Here is a 26,754-nt window from a genome sequence, read left to right as displayed (position 1 = left end):
CTGCTTCCTCTGCTGTACCAAACATAAACTTCTTGTTTCCTCCTCCAATGTCATGTTGTATCCCAACCTCCAACCAGATCATGCTGCTAAACTGCATTTTTAAAATGTTCATTTTTCAAGTTGGCACTTTCATGTTTTCTCCCATACTTTCACTCCCTTTTTGAAGGAGCTCCCCATAAACATAAGAAAAAATAACTACTCCTCCTCCAGAATGCCCCTCAGACCTCTCTTTTCTTGAAATGACTTTGTTTTTCATTGTCTGTGCCTACACTGAGATGTACTACATACCATGTTAATCAATATTATCCCATTGCTTTCTCATATTCTCCCATTCTTTTTTATTTATATCTACATTCTTTCCTGTCTTACTCTGAGATTAGAAAATCACTTTTTAGTCCTGCATGTTCACCTTATTTAGATAGCTGCCCACCCCTATGATGAGGTCTCATAGGCAATATAGTGACACTAAAAATAAAGAGTTATAGGCATATAAAGATGTCTGTGAATCGGAAGCATTCTCCTAAAGGGAGTAGAGTGGAAATTTACTGGTGAACATTAAATCTCAACTGTTCTTTGATTTTAAAAAGATGATGCGCCCAGACTTGGATGGAGACATACTGGTGAGCAGCATGTGGTTTCTCATTAAGTACAGAGATATACTTTGAGTTATAGCCATGCCTTGGCTCATTTTTTACAGCAGAAAAGTATAGATCTTCGCTAGGATTTTCCTCTAGGTAAATACGCCTGCCTCTGTGAGACCAGCATTTTGCAGTCTGCCCTCAACAAGGGGTCGCAATTTAGTGCTTATTTCTGGAGGGAGACAAAGAAGCAAATTCTGAAAATGCTTTTTTCTCCATTTCTTCAGGACAGATGTTTCCTGGTTCAATACTGTACATAATGCAGCGTATGTACTTGAATATGCAGGAACAAGTGATACAAGACCCTCCACCTTTTACCAGTCACTGTCTGCAAACATTATGATGAAAAATTGTAGCTGTTTCCCCACCTTACACTGTTCTTCATGATAACTAGTGCAGGAGAGGTATTACAGGAGACACTGGATGCATCGCTGTAATACTTTTTAGAGACAAAACTTTGCAATATGTTATTGATTGAAATGCTCTTGCTAAAATGATGAGGATACCACCCCTTTTTTATCTTAAGGACAAAAACCTGTAAGTTCCAATAACTTTTAATATTTTTTTTTTTTTACATGTACTGATGATGGAATGCCAAAGAAAATCATGCAAACAAAACCTTCATCAGTCTGTCCTGGAGGCCAGCCAGAGACTAGATAATTTGGACATGACCACGATGGGACGGATGAATGAGTGGGAATGAGGAAATGCTTCCAGGCTTTGTAAAACTGCTGTAGACAGTCTGTCCCTTTTTAAAATGTGCTTAATTTTTTTATTCAGAGTAAGAACAAAGCCCAGCATTTTTACCGTGTTCCTCTGAAAATAAAGTCTTGAGAAAAAAGGTTTTTCCTGAGGAGAAAAACTATGTTTTGTTATAACGGTACTATCCAATTCAGTCATAATCTTATGGCACAAAAAGTACACCACTTAAGAACCTGCTTTTTAAGAGCTGCTGCGATTTTTAACCTCTTCTCAAAATACATGAAAGACCTCTTAAATGTATTGCCTTAGCACATTCCAAACCTATTCATTTAGCAGTTGTATCAGATATATTTCTTTGTCAGCTACCCATTTAAGAAGGGATCATCTTAAAAGGCACTGACATAAATTGTTGTGCTGAAGATCGATTAGTTTAAAAGGTTTTTCCTTTTAACAGATCAGATAGCTATTATATCTCACCATTCGGTATATGGAATTTTCATTGAACAATTTCAGTATTTAATCGCTTCTTTAAACACATATTCATTTTAAAAAATTTCACCCAGTTTCCATAATCATGAGTTACTTAAATGAGTTTTCCACTTGTGAGCTGTATTGAATGGATATGACCAAATGGCCAGGAAATTCTTCTGAAGAAACCAGTTTAATTAACTAGGAGAGGCTTTTGGTGCAAAGGTAGCCATTATTCAGTTGAGGCAAGTAAAGCAGCTTTTAGGAGGTAGGTCATAAATTATCAAAACTTTGCTAGGTATCAAGGGGCATACAGGTGAGCATTACACATCACTACCAGTCTTAGCATGGGCAGTTTGTTGGATCTCATTCTTCCCATCTTATATCGCTGAATTAATTCCTACAAGTGTGAAAAGGAGTGCACATGAACTGTTGTTATTTACTGTTCTGAAAATCACACTTTTTGACAGATATGTAATTGCTATTGTTTCTTGAAATTGGTTCATAAGAAAGATGGTGAAAACAGCATTGCGGTAAATAACTTTAATTGAATTCTAAGGACAAAATTCTGCCAATCACTATCCCCATTGGGTAACACTTTTCTCTGCAATTAGTCTATTGATTTTGTTGAGATTACTTATAGGTTCACATTAGGTACAATACAAGTAAATGACAGAGCAGAACTTCACCTTAACATTGAAAAGTGGCAAGGATGTTTCCTTTCTTGGGGTCTTTCTGTCTTCTGTAGGGTGATGGACTCAATTTGCTAACCTGGACCGCCAGTATTTATTCTGAAGCAGAAATTAGGCTGAATCGGGTAGCACTGAGCATCTGTGTCAGTCATTTTTTTCCTGTTCTAATCTGGAGAGAGCTCAGCAGCTGGAGCAAGAGTCCTTTCCATATCCAGTAGCCATAATCTATTTCTTCTCTCGTAGAAGAACCTATAAATCCCATAGTCATCCCACTTTAATACCAGCTTGAATACCATAAATAGCATATAACAGAAGCATAAATTTTCAGTACAGTTTACACAGTTTCTTCTGTATGAATCCCAGCAATTTATTTTTCCTTGACCTGATGAAGGAAAGAAAAAATTTGACAGCTCCAGAAACTTCAGACTCACTTAGAATTAAAGAAACTAACTGTGGTAGAACTATGATCTCATCAACCTCCCACGCACTGACTTTTGTGTTGTACTCATTTATATTGCATGCCTAATTAATCGGGGGACTTAACAATTACAAAACTAAACTACCAATAGATTTTCTTATGTTCGTTGGAAAAGGCAACAGAATCAAAAAGAAATGATTATGAATCAGAAACCTGCTGGACGTGGTATAACCACAATCCCTCATATTTAGAAATCATTCAGATATCTATTCAAGTCCACAGATAACTTTTCAGGCTGTCTTACAGCAAACCCAGATTTATACCACTGCTGATGGATTTTATTATTATTTATAGTTTATTTGCTTGCAAAAGCCATATAGAAAAAAAAAATCCATCTTTATTCCTTTTTTTTTAAGCATACTTCCATAATCTCAACAGGAACAAGTAGATGTCACATTTCAGATGATTTTATACAGATTCATAGAGTTTTGGAGACAAGAATATCTCCATATGAATGGCATCTCAAAACTGAATTCAAACATTATGCTGTAATTCCCTCTGAAGATTCTCTCTCACATACTACAGATTGAATAATAATCTGAAAGGACTCCATGTTTCTAAAACTAAACCATTTTTATTTATTTATTTATTTTATTGTGATAACTATTTAAAGAGAAGCTGCGCAGTCCACGTACAACACATTGACTTTCTGGTTTTCCCTGAACCTCTTTTCTTTCTAACTTATCCTCTTGATTAAGCTGCTTGTTGGCTGTTACAGATTTCTTTTTAATGTTTTCTGTTTGCACTTCACACAAATTCTGTTGGGGACAGAAACTGTATAACTCAATGGAAAGACATATTTTCTAAAGCCTCCAAGCTCCCAGGTGACAAGGGACATTTTTTGCCTGAAATTATTAGTTTCTTCACTCTTGCAAATTCATTTTTGTATTTCTAACCTTTTCAGGTTGCATCATTATGCATATGCAACTATGTTTGTACAAACTCTGTCTGAAAAGCAGGAAGGAACTAGACTTCCCTCATGCTTTTCTCTGTATTTTCTGGGCTTCCAGCACAGCCTTTCAGAAGTCAGCAGACATCTACAATTTGTTATTATATTTCTATATTATATTCTCTTCTCCTCACAATCAGAAAGACACTGTAATTTAAATTAGAAGTCCTCCAAGTACATAGCTTCTGCAAGAGCTTCTGGATCCCATAGGAATGCATTTTGAAAGATGCTGTCAAGCGTCTGCATGGCTTCAGAAGATCAATATGTCAGAAGGCAAAAAGAGCAAATACATTTGTTCTGCATAGGTCAGAAAGACTATCTGCCCAAACTGATAATGAATAGTCATTTGTATTTGGTCTTTGTTCAGTAATAGTGGGTGAATTCAAAACCAGCCTACCCACAAAATTATCTGGTTTGTGATAACTTCAATTGGCATATTTTGCCTTTCCTTGCAGGTTCACAGCTTCTCTCCTGCTGGATTTTACTAGAATTGGTAGAAGAATATATTACAGCTGTGTTTCAAGTTGCACTTGGGAGGAGGCTGCTGGGGAAAGTTTGCTGTTTCTAAGTTTTTCTTGCTCTCCAGGAGTCCCTGAAACAGGTGCTTATTTTCCGTAGGCTCAGTGAAGGGCGACAGCTCTCTCACACTGGTAACTGTGATGTATTCAACAAAGCCCACACCTTACCTTGCTCTATAGCCACACTGCTGAATAGACTGTACTCTTATGCATCTACTTCAGACAGCTAAGCATTCAGATAAGTAGAATATATTATCATTCACTTGTTGGATTTCTTCTTGGTAGCCTGGATTTTCTCACTAGTCTCTGAATAATTTTACTCTATTACAATTTGGCCATATTTCTTCACATTGTTCATGGGATTATACTGTTTCCAATATGGCTGGAATTAAATGATTTGAGTAGTAATTGCAAATGCTGTCTACAACTTTCTAGAAGCATTTTTTTTTCTACAATGTACTGATTGCCTAAGCCATTTATTACATTGTTTTTGTCATTTTTTTTTCCCTTTCATATCACTTTATGGAACATATCTACTCAACATCAGCATCTGTCAATGTGTCTAACACTTCACCTAATATTCTAGCCATGTCCACAGAAAATAACTTGCTGAAATATTTTCCAAATATTTCCTTTTTCTTGTCAAGTACCACTTATAAAAATCCAGAAAGAACTGAAAGCAATCTATCAGGAAAATGGAACAAATGCACTTGAACAAACAAACCAAAACAAACCCAAGCATATCAATGCAAATAAAAAACATCCCACATGATTGGAGACATTTGGATCAGACTATTGGGCTTTAACTGTGCACCTAGGCAGAATACATTGTTCTAATAAAGCACGCAAAGCAGTGAGACTTTTAATTTGTTCATTCAGGTAACATTTTTATTGGCATGTACAATGAGTTACATGGCAATTCTTATGTATTAATTATGATGAACAACACTTTCATGGACATAAACAAGGTGATTTTTAAAAATAGACTCGTGATAGACACTGAGGTATGAAACTACAGCATTAGTTTCATTTGTATCCACACTAAACCTACATTGTAGGACATCTTCCCAAAATCATGTTAGTAGCGTGTCCTTTATTCTCTCTGTGTACAAGCCAAAAGTAGGTATTTGTTCCCAATAGCACAGAAGGAAAAATCTCTTCAATAATCAAAGGAGATTTGTGACTACTCAGTATTTCAGAGTTGTTTCTAAACATGGTGTGAGCACCTCTCAGGAAAAGATGGAATACTGCGATACACAGACAAGGTAGTGATTCTTACCTGTTTTTAAAAACATATAAGAACAACTGCTGATCAAATAAGAATTCAAACATTTCATGTATTATACTTGAGGGCATTCAAGCTCCTAGCTGATGGGTATAACGAGAAGCTTCCCATTTAGCCATTACATTGCTGTGCTGTATAGAGTTTTTGCACCTTTCTCTGAAACATCTGGTATGGGTTATTGTCAAAACCGTACTTTGAGCATTGCTTTGGCTTAACATAATAATTTCTATGCTGCTGAAACTGGGACATTCTAATTATCTTTCAACATTACAGCACTGTACTACTAAAACCACTTTAATCCATAAAAATAACAGAAAAGAATCATAAGCCAAAAGACTGTTTACAAGTTGACACAAATGACCCAATCTTTGAGAAGAGCCATAGTGGAAAAAGTGTGAAAAATGTACTTCACAGAAGCATCCTTGGCAGAAGAAGTGAATTGAGTGGAAAGGTTTAATACATTTTAACGAAAGCCTGAATTGGATGACAGAGCTATTAGAAGTGTATCTTGTACCAAAAAAAGTGGCCAGAAATGATCTCAGAAAAGATAGAACATATCTGCTATGTTATTGAACTCAATATAAACCAGCAAATATAATAAACAGGCAAATGGCAAGAAAACGCCTAAACATGACAAAATAATCCCTGCTAGATTTTTCGTGGTTTTATCCCCTTGTATATGACTTGTGCTATGAATGTATATCAATATGCTTCCAGCAGCTGTACAGGTCCATTAGCCAAATGCTAGTCTTCATAACAAAACCATTAGAAATATATGGCCACAAAGTGCTTTTGGCCTGAGTCCAGCCGATCCCGTATTTCAGCAAGCTGTTTCAATACAGGCAAAAGAGAAGGAAGAAATGAAATCTTTTTCTGAGCATGTTGTATCTGCAAATCTAATAATGTGCAGTAGGACAGATCAGGCAGATTTCTGCACTGTCCGAACGATATACCTTAAAGCTGGGAGAGACTGTTTAATGAAGCATGAGTGCTACCTGTCTTGAGCACAATAGGAAACCCATGAACCTAACCTCAATACTGCTGTCACAACAGCATTTAGTTTTCTCTATGGGAAGAGAAGTGAGATTTGACGTTCCATACTCAAACAAGAAATACCCTGTAATACTGCAAACTAGAAGAAGACAATCAGAAATAACTACTTCATAAAAAATAATATTATTAATCAGATTTTATTTTTTGATTTTTATTTTCTTTTAAGCAAGAGAACTGAGAAAAAAATAACCACCACATGAACCTGAAGCAAACTGAGCTTAAAATAGTGCTTAAAGGAAAGCCAAAACAATTCACTAGCACTTTGTTTCTGAGAAACGATCTTTCTTAGCAAAATAGAGGGCTGTCTCAGGCAGCATCTGTTATGGCACAAGTAAAACTTAAGTGCTGGAAGGAGAAAAGTTAATGTGGGTAAAGCAAAAGGGCAAGGCCACATTTCCTTGCCTATCATTTCGCAGATTTATTGTTGTGTCCTTGTGCGGATTCCTTAATTTTTACTTTGTCTCAACTTCCACAGCTATAACCTAGGCATAATTCCCTTAGCTGCTGTGTTTATCTCTGCATCCAAATTCATTTTCACTGAGTACCCAGGATACGTGGAGATGAGCACGATCAACAGAAGCTTTCTCTGCCTCACTGATATTGTTTTGTCACTCGCTATTGAATGTTGATCTCATTTCCATAGGAATCATATACAGCAGAGCTATTGAGCAAGTTCTTCTCAGAAGCTGATCTGCAAGGCAGCACAAGCTCGTGCACACAGCGAGAAGCAGTGACCACTTCTGGTGGCCTCACGGCAGCAAGACTGTTGAGTGTGAAAACACTTTGCTACTTCAGAAGAAATCTGACGATCGGATCCAAGATAGGGAAAACATTTATTTTCATGTTAGATAACATATGTTAATGTTCTAGCATAAGCAGGGTGTAATTATAATTTCTGAGATGTTAAAGTAAAGTATGTTCATATGTTTTTTGTTTGTTTTCTTAGAATACGAGATACAATGTAAAATCAAATAATTCCAAAAATGTTAACAGGATCACAGACAATCAGCTGATCAGCATTTGGGATTTTCCCCACACTAAAAGTGCCAGACATAGTATGGATTAAGGCAGAAAAGTGCTAGCAAGATGCAAAGGTTCTTGGCAGCGTGTAGACACCATATAATATAACGATAAACAGATGTAAATAAACAATTAAAAATATGAGATTAGAAATGAGGCATCCTTCTGCTAAGTGCTACAAAAATAAGGCTTCTAACCAGAGAAGCTCTTGGAAAAGGGTTGTCTTTCAAATTGCTTGAAAACTTCCAAATTCCTTCTCTCTCCTATTTGTTTTCCCTCTTTCCCCAGTAAGCTGGAAAAAGACCAAAACAAAGCAAAACAAAACACAAATAAACAGACTAAAAAATAACTCAAGGGATTGAAATCTATCTTACACTGTTGGAGCAAAGCACAAATTCCGTGATTCAGTAAATCAACAAAAGATGGGTATCAGCGAGGGCTTAGCGAGCTCCATCCAAGACAAAGACATTTTAGCCAGAGGTCTCAGAATAATGAGAGCTTCCACAAAGGCAATCACTGGAAGTAAACAAATATTTGAACCTGTAGTAAAAGGGTTTTTGCATACATGCGTGACAAGAAATCCAATGAATAAACAAATTATATATAAACACCACAGAAGCCGTCAGCTCTGCAAAAGAAGTTCTGAAGCAATTTGAGGTTGCAAAAGCATTTTTGAGCAGGACAGATTCTGGGCCAAATCATCTTTCGCTATCCCAGTTTGAAAGGTAGTTTGGCACTGGAAAGATAAAGCTCATGGAGGGTTAATCACCTCCAGAGGCCACAAGTCAGCTGTCACCTTAGTCACTGCCAGTTCAGGTCAACCCCATGGCAAAACAAGCCCACAGGAGAGCCCTATATAGTATAGAGTATACAGTAAGAAATTCCCTCACTTTCCTCTGGCCAGGTGTTATGGTATAGGGCTTTATGGAGTGTAGACCTTTTCAAAGTTGCTTTCCAACAAACCAAGTACTACAGCAAAAATAAACGTCAGGTGTGCTGGAGTAAGGGATCCAAACTGCCGAGCATCAAGCCACCACCATGTGCAGGGGTTCAGGTTAAATCCTATTTTGACTGTCTTTATCTCTGTGTCAGGGCTGTCTTAGCAAGGCACTAACATGATGCAGCTAGGAAAAGAATACTTCCTGTATTCATTTTGGTTCACGATTTTGCAACTCTTAATTCGGTTTTAAAGATTTTTCATCAATAACATATCCCTTTATTTTTCATGTGCCTGAACTTGTCAGATATCTCTGAACCACTTGTACTGTCTCAAATTAATGAAAAATATAAAACAATAAAGTTCTGTTTTAAATAAAGCAAAAAAGAAAAGTGTTGCAAGCAAACCAAGTACACAAACAAAATCCAGGCAAGCTGAATGCATTCTTAACAGTTCTGAGAGTAACATGGTTTAAAGAAGAAGGCTACAATTTTTAAAAAATATATTTAAATCCTATAAAAAATACAATGCTTTGGTGCCCAAGTTCCAGGCTCCATTGTGATATTAGGTACATTGAAAAATTGTATTAGCAACTGTAAGTTCAGGTATGGTGACTCAGCCGTGTCACACCGATGAGTGGGTCTTCACACCAGCTGAAGATAAGGCTCAGTTCAAGAGACGTTTATTTTTTCCTTTAGAAACTCATGAAAACATGATACTTAGATTGAGACACTCATCGAGTGAAAGAAGCTCTTTCTTTTCAAATCTGCAAAAGTTATTTGGGTAGCATGTACTTTCTGGTCTTTCATATTTAATAGCAACCATCCTTCTATTGTAAGGCTGTCATTAAACATAACACAGCGTTCTGACCTTTGAATCACCACTAGAAGACACCATGAACAACTTATATGCCAATCTTGATTTCCAGAGAAGGCTCAGGCAGATTTTTTTTTTTTTTTTGTAGCTTATCCTTGTAAAATGTCCGGACATGTTATGTAATAAGATAGAAAGTAATGTTCTTGTGAAATAGTTACCATCGATTACAAATATCTGTTGCAAAATAAAGTTGGTAGAAGGCTCTTTTATGCCCAGAAATTTTAAAAAATTACCAAAAGATAATTTGCGAGATATTTGAAGTAGGTTTACAACAGAATACCATATCTTGGCTTTAGCATATCAAGAGTATAAAGTTAAATTAACAGAATTAAAGCTATTCAAACTCAAAAAAAACGCAGCATAGTTATCAGACTCCAGGACTAATGCATAATAAAAGAAGTCTTCTAATCAGAAGGGAATTAAAGAAAAAATGTGAGGAAAAACTCATTAAAGGGCTGATCCTCAAGGTTGATACATTATTAGAAAATGTGGGCACCATGCACCTTTCCAGACCAAAGCCTAAAAACATTAGAAGCATTAGATGCTTCAAATGCCTTTTGTAATCAGATAGGGGGTGTATACTGTATTTCACTATAATGTATTAACCATTTGTTTTAGGCAGGATTTTGATAGTAGGAAGTGTTATGAATTAGTTTTCATAATTAGCCTCATTTTTAAGCATTTAAAATTGGTTTTATAGCATTTTCAAAGAGTTTGCTTTTTTTTTTTTTAATATTATTATTTCTCCAAACCACTTTTAATCTATTTATTCTAAAGAACAATGTAAGAACATATTCTGTTTATATAATAAGCAAGCACAGCTCTATCAAACATCTTGAGCTGTTGTACAGACTCCACACATTTTTCAAGAGTACTCAGAGAAGTGAGATGGTCATCGATGCCTGTACATTAGGTATTACATACTGCTTGCACGATCCCTTTCAAATTAAGGGACCAGGAGACTGTCCCCATGGGCCCATCCCTTGAGACAACAATGCATATGAGCATGAGAAAAAAGTAGTTAGAAGAGCCAAAATGCCACTGTGCTCTGCATATTTTATGTGGTTTAATTGTATTATATTGATTTGAGTCCATTATAGCCTGGTTTGTTACTCTAATAAATTACAGTGTTCTTTGAAACAGTGGTTGCTTAAGATTGAAATATTATATTAAAAGTTATTTCTGACTGGCATCCCTCAAATTTGGTATTTACCTGTGGCTATGGAAAAAGTAATAATTGAAAGGAATTCTTGAATAAAACTTCTGAATAATAATCTAGAAGTTTAAAAATGATTCATAAGCATTGGTTAGAGTGGAAGGAGAATGGCAGAGGAACAGCCATTTTTCAGGCTAGGGTTTACAACCAGAATGTATAAGCAAAAGAGAAGGAATAACTTCTCATTAATGTTTTAAGGAACAGACCTTTAGCTTTTGAAACCCCCCAAAATTTTTTTGTTGTAATAATTGCTCTTCAATGCTAGAATCTTTCTCTGTATATATTAAGTTGGGGGTTTGGAAGAGTGTTAATTATTAAAAGAAAAAAAGAATACTCTTTCCAAAAGACATATCTATATTAAATATATAATTTATTATTGGTTGCATATTTTATGTGGCAATTCACGTGAAATCTGAAGCTAGCAGAATTTGCAAAGACAATATTTTAAGATGAACTATTATTATGACTGGGATTGATTTTTATTAGAAACAAAACCCATAGAGAACATTTTCAAAGTAAATATCAAGACAGTACTGAGAAATTAATTTAAAAAAAAAAATGAAAAAAGCCTGCTAAGCACCATACATTCCACATATTCTGTGCATTTTTTTTTCAACTCTTTAAGTTGAAATAAAAGGGAAGTGGGTATTGTGGGGATGGAGATCTTTGTAAACAGGAGCTCAGAGTAGATCATAAAAGAACTTTTGAGACATCATATATATATACTGCTACCATGTGTTAAATGATGAAGATGAGTCATCAACATAAGATGAATACCTTATTAAACCCTATGGGATTCCTCTTTGATGAGCAGCAGCATAGTCACTGCAGGAGGATGCATGTCAGAGGCAAAGTGCTGCACTGCACTAATTCGCTCTGTCAGGCGTTCCCCCCGTAGCACCGAGATGATATTCATGTGGGACTGATCTCCTGGGACGCAGCGACTCTGGTGCTGGGACTGCAGAAGTAGGTGTTTGGTAGCAAAAGTGGAAAGTGACTGGATAAGCAAACAGACTGTCTCTGAATTCCAGATAAATTATTGAATACTGCCCTCAGACATGCAGAATTTAAAACTTTTACATAAGCCTACTGACACAGATGAACTTAATTTAAAACACCCATACACATCTTTAAAAAATACCATAACAAGGCGTAAAACAGCTGAAAATGAATTTTTGTCGTTGTGTTCACAGCTGTTCATATTTTGGTGCTTAGATTGAAAATGTATATAATCTATTGCATCAGTTACTTCTCTTGAAACTGACAAGTGCAAGGTTCACCTGCCAGCAGGTGTAAAAGCCCCTCTACATGCCCTGTCTGAGTTGGAGAAGGCAGCTGCTCAAGGTGCCTCTGCTCTGAACTGTAGCAGGAAGGACACCAAAGAAGTTGGATATCCTGCGCTAGGACCAGACGAGGAGATCCCAGTTGTCCTTTGGGGCCCTGCTACCTCCTCATCCAGGCTTGCGGATGTCCTGGGGTTCAGTGGGTTGTGCCATTGCTGGAATCACCACTGGGACTGACATTATGGAATTGGCCATTCATCATGTCTGACACTGGGGCTATTTCAGAGAGTACTGCTTTGGCACATTCAGGAGTAATTACATCAAAGTTGGTGCTGTGCACTGCTTCAGAGGGAGGTCATACAGATGATAATAATGCATCATGCTTTTTTTCTCTATTGTAATGCTACCTATGTCTTATGTATGTCTCTTACTATTCGTCTGTAACCTTCCAGTGCTGTGTGCCAGGGCTGTTTGCCTTCAGAGTCTGCATGCAGATATCAGTCAAAGAGCAGAGAAAAGGGGAGAACAATACAAATGCAAACAAGAATGAAAAATAAAAGCATTCGAGGGAAAAAATAAAACTGTAGAATTCCTATACAAAGTAACATAAGTTAAATATATTCAAAAGAATTCATAAGAAAAATTGATGTGACTTGCATAAATCTAAAACTTATAGAACAATATGCAAACTACCATTAGGTGTTCAAAACAACATATTATGTTATTTTTATAAAGGCATATTTCACAGTCACAGAAATAGACACTACAAAATGATGTGATTTACACAAAGTAGAATATACACAAAGCAAACGATAAATATAAACCAGAATATTCTGAATTCAATCAAAAGGCCCTATCTGTCTACCTATTTTATTAATAACAAAATTGTCTTTCCAGTAGGCATAAAATTGGCTCATAATGGCCTAATCCCACCAATGTTACTTACCTTGGGATAGTCTGACATCAGCCTTATGAATAATTCTATGCGTGTCAGTAAAGATGCAGCTGTTAAAATGGTAAGCCAGGCCCAATCATTAGATTAGCCTGAAAACAGTGACTTAAAAAATGGGAGCTCACATAATTGACTGGCTCTGTTAAACCTCTAGGATCTCAGAGATACCTTTCTCAAGCTTTCCTCCAACAAAAATTAAAATGGAGATTTTATTCATTTCCCTTTCTCATTCTCTTTCCTTTTGAAAAGCTCAGATTTCATCATTAACCATACCTCATAAGAGGTTAAAGGGGAACATCAACTGAGACAAGATTTACCATAAACAGACAGAAATCAGTAGCGTGGAGTTTGCAAGAGCTCTCTTCATTTACTGGTTACTGTCTTAAGGAGACAAAAACTATTCATTCTGACAAAAATAACATCATATCTTCTCATATCACTATTGTATTTGTGAATCTTGTCCTATTCACATAGATTATTTACTTGACCACCAACCCAGCAGAATCAGGAGAGGACTTTAGCCCTAGGATCTATGCAGCACCGCAGTTTTAATAGTGTGCATCACAGAAAAACAGAACACCTTAAAACACAGTTAATTATATCTCCCGTTGAATGCATCAGATGATACAAAAATATGAATCTGCTTGTTAGTCAAGGCATTAGGATTTTGACCTACTGTCAGTTTACATTGAAAATAATGGAACAAAGATTTCTCTAAACATTCAGAGATCAATTTTTCCCATATCAGGTAACAACAACAGTAAAAGTGCTGATTATTTTTTATATTCTTACTTTCTTTATAATGATAATGAAAACAGAACACTAAAATATTGCCTGAAAAAAATAAACTAAAAAACAAACAAACAAAAAAACAACAAACTAATATTCTTATGCATTTTATTTTTACAGTTGTAGATCACATGCTGAATACTTCATTACCAGTATGCTTAAATTCTTATAAGCAAAGCACTCCTATTAGTTAAACTGCACACAAAAACCCGCTTGCATTCAGTGCCCTAGAAGGAATGCCACAGGATTTTGTAAAGAATTTTTTGCCCTACAGAGTTATTGCTGAACATACCCCACTGCAACATAAAGTCAATTTTGATGTTGGTTGTTCTGCCCTGCCCTTTGGCACATGCCCCATTTTAACCATAACCAAAAGACTCCGCTTGTGACCCCTGAACCACACAAAGCTTCCCTGGAAAACACAGACTGAGATGAAAGCTGAGATTTTTTCCTACTTCTTTTTAAAAAGGGGAGTGATCTTATTTACTGAATTTAAAAAATGAAGGGGACTATCCATACACAGCTCCCCACACCCCATTTTGGTAGATCAGCTCCTGTAAGCACAAGCATTTGGCTTTTGGCTCCCCAGTTTACAAGACCCTCTCTCGGCAGGGCTCTGACTTGGCAGGAGTGTGGATGCTGTGGGGCAGGGACAGTTGCTGTTTGTGATGTAGCTGATAATGAGGATAATTCTTTGCTTTAGTGACTAGCAGCTCAAAAAAGAAAAAAAAAAAAAAAAAAAAAAAAAAAAAGGAGTTGCAAAGGTACAACATTAATGATGGAGTGGTTTTGTTTCCCAATTAGAAAATGTCAGAAGTCAGAACTGTGGAGAAAACCATGAAGTTTGAAACTATGCAGTTAAGACTGATGAAACAATTTCTGTACTACATCTCATCCATTAACTGAAAAAAAAAATAAAAAATCTCATGCTCAAAAAGGCACTTCTTTCCCATTTCTGGTGTCAGGAAGCAATCTGCCTAACTTGCTATCTGGCTTCGCTGCTTCCAACCGACTGTAAGAGTCACTGAAGGTGTGCCTTTACCCATCTGTTCCTGAAGCTTTTAAGACCCTATGTTGCTTTGAGAAAATGAAAGGCTTTTACTTTTTATCTTTATTCTCTTTACTATTTCAGCACAAAATTTGATAACAATTTTCCTTAGATAAAGGGGAGGTGAAATTCAAATCTGTTCTCATGTTTTGAAACTTAACATATACTCTTAGGTATCAACTGTGGGATTATATCTGCTGGGTGGCCACCCTAAAGTGCATTACACGATAAATGCTCAGCATAGCAGTGATGATACTTGGCAAGAATCAGATTTACAGTTAAAACTACACATCCCAGAGCTTGTAAGAACCATATAAAACGAAATCATACAGGACTGATTCGTGTTATTTAAAAACCTTTTATTATCCTCCTCTTAAATGGGCGTGATAATATTTTTTGACTGCCCTACAGTCAAACCTGTCCTATGGGTTATACCTATAAGGATAACCCAAAGCAGGCCATGGATTTTCAGTTTTGAAAATAAGCCCATGTCTTGAAGAGAAACTCTGAGGAAAATATTAAATAATATTTAGCAAGACAAAGAGTCCTGTTTCAGTCAATTCTCTCTCTTTGCAAAGAATATTAAGACAGATAAAGGAAATTTTCTGGAACATAAAGATACAAAATCCCATTGCTGGCACTGCAGGTTTCCTGGGAACAAAAATGAAAGTATTATAGAACCATAGAATCATTTAGGTTGGAAAGAACTCCAAGGTCATCAAGTCCAACCACTAACCTAGCACTGCCAAGTCTACCACTGGACCACGTCCCTAAGCACCACATCTACACATCTTTTGTATACCTCCTCCTTTTGAATACTCTACATTTGCTTAGTATGAGATGCTTCAGTTTCTATGTGGTTTAACTCTTTTACACTCTCATGTCAAACATACAGAGAAAAGAGACATTCTGGCATAAAATCATCCTATAATTTACTACAACACCTTTAGCTTACTCAAGAACTACCAAATAGAGAACCAGTGACTTTGTTGAAACTGAAATAACTGAGTACACATATTGAAGAGTAACATAAGAGCTTCATTTGGTTAAAATGCTAATGCTTTGATTAAGCATTGCTGTACACAACAAGGAATTTTTACAAATGTGCCCAGAGTTACCATACTTTTGCTCAGTTACCACAAAACACTGGCAAAATTGCATCTATAGCCTTGAATTACCCTATTTTACCCACCATACTACTCTCAAAAAATTAGAATATAATTTAAGATTTCTTGCCCTTATACTAATTGAACTGACACAGCTCTATTAAAATACATACAATCTAATAACAACATTTCAATGGATGGGAAATACATTTGCTTGTTTTTCTTATATGACAAGAAGGGGGAAAAAGACATTTTGGGGTTGGCTAGGCATCTATTCCCAACCCATAATAAGGTTCTTATCAACCAGAAAAGCTTATTAAGCTAGAAAATGAATACTGAAAGCTTTCTAATTAAACACTTTCCACTTACATGATACTGAAAGAATGGAGTGGGAGATGGTGGTACTGATACTGTATTAGTCATTGTATCACTCATATCATGAATCAGCTTTCAGGACAGTGTACATGAATAACCCAGGTGCTCAAGTTGTGCTGCAATTTGTAATTGGAAATATCTTTGGATAATAGGTGTCTCATGACTTGTTTTCTCTTCCTGTCATATTTTTAATGCTATGTGACTTATAATTGAGTTTTTTATTAACTGTCATGGAATTGTTTTTTAAAACTTTGAGTCTGATCCTGCCAAGCTGCTCTGTGCAGATTTGTCCTGGCTTGAGTGGAGTATCTCTATGGAAACTATATGATACAGGTCCTGTCCCTCTAAAGCAGCCTGCAGGTCTGGGGCTGCAAGCTTTTCATTCTTTTAGGGAAGATACAATTTTCATATCTATCTGCAAAGATCCCCACAAGGGGGTATATACCCAGAGATTGATTATTCTAATTGTGACAGATTTAAACCAACAGCAGTATTCCCCTTCTTGAGATCGTAATTTCATAGCCCTTCTCAGCACAATTTAATGTAGCACAGGGTTGCAATCAAAGACTTCATTTAAAATGTTTTTAATAAGAAGTGTAATTTTTGCCATAGCTGCCAATAGATTCATGATTCTATATATCTGATTTTTTTCTTTAAATGTAGCAATGACTTTTGTTATGATGAGACTTCCATGAAAGGGTGAGGTTTTGGTGTTCAGCCTGATTTGAATGAAGCTTGAGGAATAAAGAAATTAAATTTCATTTGAGTGGAAGGTTAAAAATCTTACCATTTCTCTATGTGAAAACTGCTGGTATGTTGTAGATTCAAAACACAGCCACAGTGAAATACATAATATTTCAGTTTACATTATTTATTTCCTTCATATTTTTAACTAAATATTTCCATGTATCTGCAACATACTGTTCATAGGTGTTAACAAGACAGAGCACATGTCTATACAACAAATAATCTTGATTGAAACACAGAAATCACGGTTAGCTTTAATGTTCTCAAGTGTAAACTGGTTCTAATATATATATTCTTCTGCATGATCTAATTAAAAGATCTTTAATTATGCAATAACTAGGATACTACAGGTATACCAAAAACGGCATGGATGTGAGAGCTCTAGACGCAGTGCTCCTACAGAGGTGAAGCAGATTAAAAATTCAGATATAAAACAGTCAATCTAAGAAATATATTAATTATGGTTCATTTTAAGGATCTTGATGACTTGTAAGAGAGAATCCTTACCACAGAAGAGCATAGCAGTCTGCAGGCAGATCAACCCTCCCTCGGCACAGAGTCCTACAAGGAGAGGATGATTTTGAGAAGTTCCCTTGTGTTGAGGTTCTTCCAAATCCTTTTCTGAGGACATTTATGTTTCAGTTTTAGGAACATGACTGTGCTCAGTGGCTATTTATTCTCTTGGCTCTCCCCCATGGCCAGTGGCAATTCTCCACATACAAACCAAGGATAAGCAGTAATAGGGGCTCATTTTTGGACAAAGAAGAAGAAGAAGTGGAATTGGTTAGGGTATTTTTGAATTATGGTGATTGAGAAAATTACTTTTGAAATTTTAGACAGTGGTTTCTTTTTTGACCCAGGAGGAGCAGTGGTTCTCAGGTGGTGCTGCCCAGCAGAGAAGGCTGTTTGTATCACCACAGCCTTCCTTGGCTGATTAACTACAGGGTGATATGTAAAAACACGGTCCAGGTTTTAATTGCACTCTCCTTTAGAGGAGATGACTGTGGACTGTTGAATCCAAGCCTCACGGCTTCCTCACTTGGTTTTGCTGGCCAGGCTCCTTTGCTTCTCTCCCTTCTATGTTTGGTTACACGCAGAGGTGCAGCTCATATTGCCTTATGCTCTACACTGGCAGAAGCTGCCCAAAAAAATTATCTTCACTAGCCAAACAATTTCTGTGAGACAAAGTAGCTAATTCTCATTCTTAATTCTACCATTATCACAACCAAGGTCACTCTCTCCATCCTGTGAATATGACTACAAGTTTGGAACCAAACTATGTTGCAGCGGCCCAAATTTTTAGATTTACATTGCAAATGTGCAAGCAAAGCAGCAGCTCAGTTCTTTAATTGTTGGTAAAACACAGAATCCTAAAATGTTTCCCTTAGATGCAAATTCTGCTGTGTTTGACAGAGCAAAAAGGAGAAAAAGGCTCCTTCACTGGGAGTTTGGGAACTTAACCATGATACCATGAGGTCATTTATTCTAATTAATGAGAATACATTTGCACTTGCAGACCTATCGGCTTTTGCAAGCCCAGAAACAGCCCACAGTGGTTTTACACAGTATGTGCAGATATGTCTGTGAAGCACAGGACAAGTGAAGCACAGGTCAAGTGCAGAACGACTGTCGGTGCCCAATGCCAGAGGCCCCAGAGCTCACTGCACTGCTTGCAGATACTGCGTTTTTGGTACTGTGAAGGCAACACATCTGAGATACATTGCACTCATGACATATGGCGAATGTAAAGATGTTACACACGTGCACAATTAATCTGTTTGGCGTACGAAGGAGCTCACTGCTCACACCAGCACAGCCCCAGACTGGGCAGTGGCATCTCACCAAAATTTACAAATCACAGCAGTGGCACTTGTGTCTTTAGTAGTAATTAGACTAGTGTGACTTTTTATTAGATTGTTAATAAGTATATGCTTTATTTCTGGCCTGCTCATGGTGAAAACAAAACAGCAACAACAACAAAAAAATACCCTATGACTTGAAGATGAGATGAAAGAAAAACTGATAGACTCAAAGGGTAGTGAGTAAACAGGATAAACAGGACAGGGGATTTGAAGAATGAGCATTGACTTGAAAGAAGCATTAGTGGACAGAAGTTGCAGCCTGGGAAGCTGAAGAGGAAGGCTTTTTGCACTGTAGAAAATGGAAATATGCTGTACAGCCAGCAGAATAGAGCAGGACTATGAATAGTTACAAGACCTAGACATCCTTAAAAATCACAAGAAAGGACAACTAGGTATGAGAGGTAATATGAATTTGATATAAATTACATGCACTATCACAACATAATAAATAAAAAAATGGAGCTTCTTATGTATTCTGCTCTTAGTAGATGTTTCCCAGCATCTTTTACTCATGAGAGAACAAACTTACTGTATAACAGTGGTGGAAACATTTTATTGTGACAGAGACAAAACTTGACTTAATTCTTCACATTAAAAAAATAAAAATAAAATAAAAAATCAGGCACATAGATGACCCTCCTTGAACCTGGATAAATTAAAGCTGACGTATTCCACTGTTCTTTGTTCCTAGTTACTGTTAGTTTCTTCCACAGAGAAGATTTAATTTTGGAAGTCACAAGTTCTTAATTGAAGCAGGTTTAACTATTTAGCATCAGAGCCACCCACCTACATAAAACTCCCCAACTGTTGAAGTTGTTAAAGGGACACTGTCAATTTTAAAACTGCACGTCTGTTTAAAAATCTTTTACCTTCTGTTGATAGGAGTGAGTCCTAAGGTTGTATACTTGAAAGGCATTAGAGAGAAAATGTCTCTTTTGACAGTATTTTGGGAATCATCCATTTCACCGCTTTTCTTCTTAACTCGGTCAGGCCAGATCCTGCAGTGACATGCACCGATGTCTTTGTGTGGAACTCAGGCTGCAGTGTAACTGCTCTAACTCTAAATACTTTTTTTTTTTTTCCCTAAATGATTGCCTGTCAAGGTGATACTCTTCTGTTAGTTCAAATACAAGACAAAATGTAGTGCAAACTTTTAATAGTGCCAATTAAAAAGAGCTGTAAGAGGCAAAGAGTTAACTCAATGTTGTACCCTTTACCTGATAGTGCATCCTTTCTGAGCCCCTATGGCTTGAACCCTGCCCTTGACCAACAACTCCCTCTTATTTCCTGATACTTATCAAGAATTAATTATCCTGGGGAATGACAGGTGCTGTGGGAGTGACAATGAATATTAGAAAGAAATTCTTCAGACATGTGATGAGATTTATTAGGTGGTGTTTGAGATGGTTATATGACAGTGTGAGGGGTCAGCAAATGTCCAGGAGATGTTGGAGGCAGTGAGATGCAGGTGGCAGAACAAGCAGGTGGAGGGGATGGAAAGGGATGGGAGCGTGGGGGAGATGTCATTGGTTTCAGCGATGTGGAAGAACTAAAGAGAGAAAAGTTGGGGTGAAGGAGGAAATAAGAAGAGAGAAGAACAGGTGAGAAAAGGGGAAGGGAACCTTGTATTGTGAAGTGAGCAAAGGAAAGATTTCGTGGAAAAAGGTATGAAAAGCAGTTAAAGGCAGTATTATATTTAATATGAAGAAGAAGGGTTAGTGTGAAATGGCATGAGGTAGCAATGTTTTTAATGGTATTTCCAAGTTTCTAAGCATTTGGTTTTGCCAATTTAACACTATTTTAATGTATTTCTGTATGTAATATATCGAGATTTGAAGTGCTTTATTTTTTGCAAATGCAATATATAATTCTTGCTAGCTCAGCTCTTAATTCAATTTCTTCCTCCTAGTTCAGGTTAGATGACCTAAATGAGGCTGTACATTACGAGTGAACTTCTTATGCTTTAGCTGTGAAGGCATGAAAGATTTTGGTAAACAGAGCTTTCATATAGCCTTATCTCTAGTAAAATAATTAGAAAGAAGTTGTGAGAAGCACTGAGATGCTGTTGGCAGGTAGCTGGGGGGCACCCAACATCAATGCTGCAGGCTTCCTGGGTAGCTCAGAGAGAAGCAGATGCTGGAGGAGCCAAAAGAAATTCCTAGGCTAAGCTCACTCAACACCTCATGTTCATATTTTGCATACTGATGCTCACTAAAGGGCAGAGAAAGTTTTGTTGCTGCCTTGAGAAGTATACCTGGCTCCCAATGTATTTTAGGTGTGTGAACTACCTACACAAGCTCATTTTGTCCTCGTGTGATCCTTTGACAGTTTATAAATAACCAAAGCAATGTGTCTTAGTGGTTGCATATTTTAAATGAATTCTAAGTAGGTGCACAACGCTGTGTTCCTAATCTCTTAAAAAAAGGTAGGATGTGCCTTCAAAAAAAGGAAAACAGAGTATTTGGTTACTTTCCTGCTTTTCTTGGATGTTCTGCCTTTCTACAGCAGTGTTGTATTTTAAAGCATTGCAAATTATAACAACGAACAACATCCTCTTCCATGTCCTAATTTTAACTAAGTAAAAATCAGAAGTAGACAAAAAGTAGACATAAACACATATGAGGCTCCATTCAGACCCACAGTTCTCTATTACCACTAAAACTACCAGACTAAATAGAAGAATTTAATGGGGCTCCTCTCCCAAATAAAATTACTTTCTCTGTAGTTACTTACAGGACAAGGATATTGGCCACCCAATATTTGTCATCAGGACCACAGTGAGGGATGCTCTGATTTCTCTTTCCCATTCTACACGATAGTTGATTTTTTTTTTTTTTTTTTTATCATCACTATGCCTTTCTAAGAGACTTCATTTTAAGTCTGAATTATGCATATTGCAAATGCAGGAAAAAGACAAGCTTAGTACCTATGCAGAACCTTTGTGCTCATCATGGCATAAGCAAGAATATTAACAAACTTCCTGAACAAAGAGAACTTTTGTATTAGATGACGTATATTTTTCCAAAAGATAGTACTTTACTTAATGCCTGATCTAAATTCCTGAGAAATTTTACTCACCTCATTGTACTCCCATCTTCTCTGTGGAAGACATATTTTGGTCAGTTAACAATTAATTAAGTAAAATAAGTGCTTTGGCCCCAACTTCTTTCCAGTAAGACTTGAGTAATAATAATGATATCAGTGTGTGACATATGTGCAATGAAGTCAGCATTTGACATAATGCTTCTGAAGAAAATTTTGGTGAAGTATGTACCATTAACAATGATAAAGCTTAGAGAATAGGCTTAAAAATCACATTCTCTTCCTTAGCAGAACTGATCCTGATAATTGCTGGGAATCAGCCAGATATTTGTTGGTTTCCTAAACGTATGTACTTGGGAGTTGCTGAAAGGCAATAAACAAAACAGTTTATTTCCATTTTTACATAGTATATTTTCATAGGGACTTCAGTGAGAACAAGGCACTTTTATGGGGATGGGGAAGTTAATGAGTTACATCACTTAAATATGCTATAGTTTTAGAGCAAAAGGAAAAAAGATTCGAGCAGGAAAAATCTGCAGAAGTCTCTAAGCACAGCATACTGGAGTGACAGATATTACAGATGAAAGAGAGAGAAAGAAATAGAGAAAATTATTTTATGGGCTATGATATTAATGAGAAATATTCTAAATGATCCAGACAGATATGGAAAGAATTGTGCTGCTTTTGTTGTTGCCGGTTTTGCTCAAAGTAAGACTTGTATACTTGTAAATTAAAATAGATTATGTTAATTTGGACATTTTTCCCTATGCAGCTTTATGGTGTTAGATGTTTTTGTTTGTTTTGTTTTTGTCTTTTTGTGAAAAAACTGAACCTGCCCTGGAGGTTTGCTTAAAAGCTGTTAGTGTACACAGTAATTTACAGCTATTCAGAACTATGCATTGAGTTACTAATTGATTCCTAATGTTGATGTGCTTGGTTGTACATTGAGTTATGTGTAAGATTTATTGAAAATAATTTTGTCTCTTTCCCCTCTCTACAACTGTAGCCATTAAATCGGGACAGATGTGCAAGGTAGTTGCAGATCCTCTGGCCTCGATCTTCTTGAAAACCTCCCACCAGATAAAGACCTTTGCCAACTGTATGATCAGGATATCCCAAAATAAGCAAGATGTAATACCCCTATGCCCTCTTTTCCCCCATTATGTCTCACAAAGACAAAAGAATTGTTGATAGTACCTAGTGCCAGAGGAGCTATTCTGATATTTCCAATTATAGTCAGTTTAATAAAAGCATAATGAAAAGTCAACAAAATTATGAATTATAGTATGAGCATTTCAGATTGCTATTTCTTTTGTTTCTCTTCTTGGATTTTAAGTGAGAACAGAGTAAATGTTCTGAGCATTTAGTTCAAAGACGTAATATTCAGGTGGGAATTGATGAAAGGTCTCTCAGGTCTCCACGATAGGAGCTTCAGAAATAAAATCCCCAGCAAACAATACGGCTTTTGATTGCCTAAACTTCCACTGACCTGTCTTCAAGCTGCTTCATTACCTGTATGTGCAGGTTTAACCTACTGTGCTTTGAAATCAGCTGGAGCATTAGCTGCGATACTTATGCCTTTGCCAGCTGCTGAAAGTCTCCATGATCTTTCACTTGGGGAGCTATAGGCACTACGTTTCCTAGGCAGGATGAAAGAGCAATGGGTCAGAACTCTGTCATCTGCTCAGGAGGCAGGCACACCCTGGGGAAAAAGCAAACCTGAAAAGCAATGGCACTGCAGATGACACCATGCTGCTCCCAGCGCAGTTCATGATAGTATGATTTTTCATCATTTTTCCTGGGTTTGTATGTGCCTCAAAACATCTTCAAAATGGTCAGCTGAGCAAAAAAATTTCTGATCCCGAAGTAATTTCAGCTATAGATTGAATCAACAGTTTGAAAGCTTGCTCAGAATCAAAACATCTGAAAGTTTACTTGATCTCTTGCAGGCAGGGGAAAAAATGTTATTTTAAAACATTTTGGAACAGTATTTGCTTCGTTTATTCTGAGCATTGAAATAGCACTATTACCCTTCTAATTGAAGGAGTAGCTTAGAAACATTCAAGACCTTAGAAATACTTCTGTATTTGTATGTTTCTGGAACAGTATACTTTTTAATCTAGAAGGAGACAGAGGTACAAACAAAATCTGACAGTGTCTGTAGTATCATTTTCTTTTGCCCTCCAAAGATGGGCTAGACAGGAAAGAACACCTCATATCACACACAAGTTATAAGGGAGAAGAACATATTTCATCAAATTGCCTTTAAAAAATGGCTTATTTTGGAGGAGGTGTGGAATGGTCTAATTGATATTTTTGTTTTAAAGATTAACTGATAAAATTACTTACAAAAGAAAACAATAATAATATTACTAAGCAAACAACAAAACTTATTTTAAAGTCTGTAGCAAAAAGATATTAATATTTCTTTGGGGCACTGTTTTTGTTGTTTTGTTTTGTTGTTTGTTTGTTTGTTTGTTTTTCCACTGCCTTTCCTGAGACAGTATCAGGATTGGAACGCATATTCCCATTTTCACAGTAACTTTCCACCTTTCCCTGCTGAAGTCCATGCCCCGTGTGCTACCCATAGCCTTCTGCAGCAGAGCAATGCGCCAGCAGCTCCACAGTGTAAAGGCTGCAGAGCTCTTACAGCAGCAGCCTGCCTCCCAAGGTGATCTCCCATAGGAAAAGCCAAATTATCCTTCAGAGACCAATTCAAAACTGCAGTAATGCATGGTACTTTCCATGAGTTTTTTTTTAAGAAATAAATAATACACTTGTAAAAGAGAATAACTTTTGAAAGTAGGAGCCATATCTGTAATCTATTTTTTTTTAAAACAAATTGCAACATCTTACATGGTAATTTTGAAAGAAGCATTTTACTAGTTATAGCTGCAGTATTTTGCTGTCTAAGCATCCTATTCTGAGCTGTTCTCATATTCATTTTTCAGCTTTCAATGGCAAAGATATGCAAATAGAAAAATAGCTGCATGTCCAAATTAGCTTATATAATCATGAATAGAACAGAGTAAATAATTTAAAAGGAATTATGAATCTGGAAATCCTTGTTGTTGTTTTTCTTTTTTCCTGTTAGGTGTGCATTTGAAAGAAGTCGAGAATTTGCATGAATTAATTCCCATTCTGTTTCAATCTGGAGAATTTTTAACTTGCACTCTCATATTGAACACCTCTTCACAAGGTTCTAATAATCCATGTCTGAAAAGAAGGCTGCCCCAGTGCTTAGTGCTGCTGCATGGGAATTGGGAGAACAGGATGATACCTGGGAGGCATCTGGCCTCCCCTCTCCTTTCTCTGTGCCACTAAGGTCCACCTGGAAGGTGATGAGACTATCACTGCCCTTTTCAGAATGACAAAGGAAGCTTTTTTCCCTTGGAAAACCAGGACTCGATCCTACAGAAGTGATTGCCTATGCTTTATATTCTTGGGTACCACCTAGTGGCACCATCTCTGTTAACTATGGATATAACTTATTTACAGAGCATTCCAGAGGTTGGCTACCACAATCCTGAGACGAAGTGTATGTCCTTAATAGCACGTCTTTTCAGTGCATATAGAAAGTGACCAAAACCAACTGCAGTGAACTACTGAAAAGAAATTGGGCAGATATTCACAGACATTATATAGCGATATTTATTCTAATCTAATCGTGATAAACTATGTTCATCACTTCATTATAGTGGTTGCAGTGATTAATATTTGTCTTTTGACTAAAAAATGTCTTTTTCCTTAAATTTTTGTGATTTTGCTAGCAGCTGAAGAACTTTAAGTTGGTTTGTATCCGTCTGCTACTGCAACTGTACTGTTATTCTCTTGAAAAATAGCTCCTAACAAAACAGGGAAAGCACACCAGGCTCTTTCTGTGAGTTTGATGGTACATTCACCAGCAGTATAAATGACTTGCAGACAATTCAGAATGCCTTTGTTTTATAGGTTCTGTTCCCAGTGTCCTGAATGAAATGCATATCCCTAACCTATTAAGTACAAATCGCTTAAAGATGTAAATTTTTTATCGCTTGCTAAATGTTAATGTATGACTTGTAAAATGTTAAAGTAGTAAATAGCTTCTTTGAGCTCATACACACTAAATTTCATTTCATAGCCCTAAGCATTTAAGGTAACAGTCACAGGGTATTAGTTAGAGAGATTTCCATAATCCTCATTGACTTTAATTTATTATTGTTAAAAAGAAAAAAAAAAAAGGGGGGGGGGGGGGAAGATAATTAAGAGTTAATGTCAGTAGGATAGAAAAATAGGCTATTGTCAAAGGATAATGGTCTTCCACTAATAGGAGACTGTTGAGACATTCACTGTGAATAAATGTTATGAAATATGAAACACATGATACAATACCAAATGTGTAATTATAGCTATTTTATGTCAGCTGTTCCGAATAACTCTGGAAGACATTATCAAAATCTGATGAATGTTTCTGCATTTGATACTTCTTGATTTATTGATGTAATAACCAGCTGAGAAGGACTCCTCACAAACCCAATTTATTTAAAGTTTGTCATAGAAGCTCATATACACCCTGTTTTCCATCTGGCAGAATATATCCTATATTTAGAATAATATACATATATAAATGAAAGCCACCAAGAGGAATTTGTTCTGGCTGAAAATATCAGAGACTGATATGGTTATTTGTTGAGAAGGGAGCTAGCCACTTTCTAGAGAATATTGATGAATGGTCTCCA

The 26,754-nt window shown here is 36.6% G+C and overlaps 1 long non-coding RNA gene across 1 annotated transcript; it reads left to right on the top strand.

Moving 5' to 3' along the window:
* Positions 1-20,412: 20,412 nt before the first annotated feature.
* Positions 20,413-26,252, top strand: LOC121072598. The gene is made up of 3 exons (XR_005821337.1): positions 20,413-20,595; positions 24,541-24,772; positions 25,131-26,252. It is a non-coding gene; the product is annotated as an uncharacterized LOC121072598 (long non-coding RNA).
* Positions 26,253-26,754: the final 502 nt, after the last annotated feature.

This window comes from Cygnus olor, chromosome 6 (assembly GCF_009769625.2).
Source record: "Cygnus olor isolate bCygOlo1 chromosome 6, bCygOlo1.pri.v2, whole genome shotgun sequence".
NCBI classification, from domain to species: domain Eukaryota; kingdom Metazoa; phylum Chordata; class Aves; order Anseriformes; family Anatidae; genus Cygnus; species Cygnus olor.
This window is presented reverse-complemented; position numbering and strand designations above follow the sequence as displayed.